The sequence below is a fragment of the Penaeus chinensis genome, chromosome 24 (assembly GCF_019202785.1).
Source record: "Penaeus chinensis breed Huanghai No. 1 chromosome 24, ASM1920278v2, whole genome shotgun sequence".
Lineage (NCBI taxonomy): Eukaryota > Metazoa > Arthropoda > Malacostraca > Decapoda > Penaeidae > Penaeus > Penaeus chinensis.
The window spans coordinates 6,117,728-6,118,901 of NC_061842.1; positions in this window are offsets into that span (position 1 = coordinate 6,117,728).

Sequence of the window (1,174 nt, forward strand, 5' to 3'; positions counted from 1 at the left end):
TTGAGTGACGTAAAAGTCATTTACAACTGTCAGTCTGAAAATAATTAGCGTTCTCCCGTGTGTCTCCACGCAAATGCCGAAAGAGCTTGGCTTTAAACTGTGACAGCTGAAAGGATGAAAATAGATATCTTGGCGCTGGGGGGGTGGTATGAGCCATATATATATATATATATATATATATATATATATATATATATATATAAATAGACACATATATATGTATATATCATGTGTGTATATATATATATATATATATATATATGTATATATATGTATATATATATATGTATATATTTATATATGTGTATATATATATATATATGTATATACATATACATACATATGTATATATGTATATATATATCCATATATATAAGCATATACATATGTATATTACATATATATAAATATATATATATATATATATATATATATATATATATATATCCATATATATAAACATATATATATGTATATATATGTGTATATATATGTATATATGTATATATATGTGTATATATATATATATATACATATATATATATATATATATATATATATATATATATATATATATACATATATTTGTGTGTGAGTGTGTCTGTAGATTCTCTCTCTCTGTCTGTCTTTCTCTTTCTTTCGTATTAGCTTCTTTGTGTGTAAGTCCTGTATACAACCTGTTGCGTTGGTCTTGGATCTTCACACACGCGCGCACGCATGTGTGTGTGTGTGTGTGTGTGTGTATTCCATGGCCCTCGAGCCATTACTCAAGTTGGACCACCCTGATTATATTGTGAAATAAGTGTAAATTGTCCTGCTAACTGTAGAAAATAAAATTAATTCATTATGTGACTTTTTAACGTGACCATTTTGATCAGACATTAATGACTGTATTTTCTTTTTTTCATTAGATTTTGTATTAATGTCACCTTTTGTTGTTATAAATATTAGTCTTATTGTTTGAAATGTCCTTTCTTCATACCAGAATCAGTATTATCATTGCACTTATACTTATAGATTTAGATAATCTATAAGTAGATTTTTAACTTTAAAAGGTATTATAATTTACTTTCATTTTGTTGTATTCCAGTTGTATTTCTTATATTCGCTAAATAAGCTGTTTCTTTTTTCTTTTTTTATCTTGTTCCAACCGTTTTCCAAATCCATCTTTAAT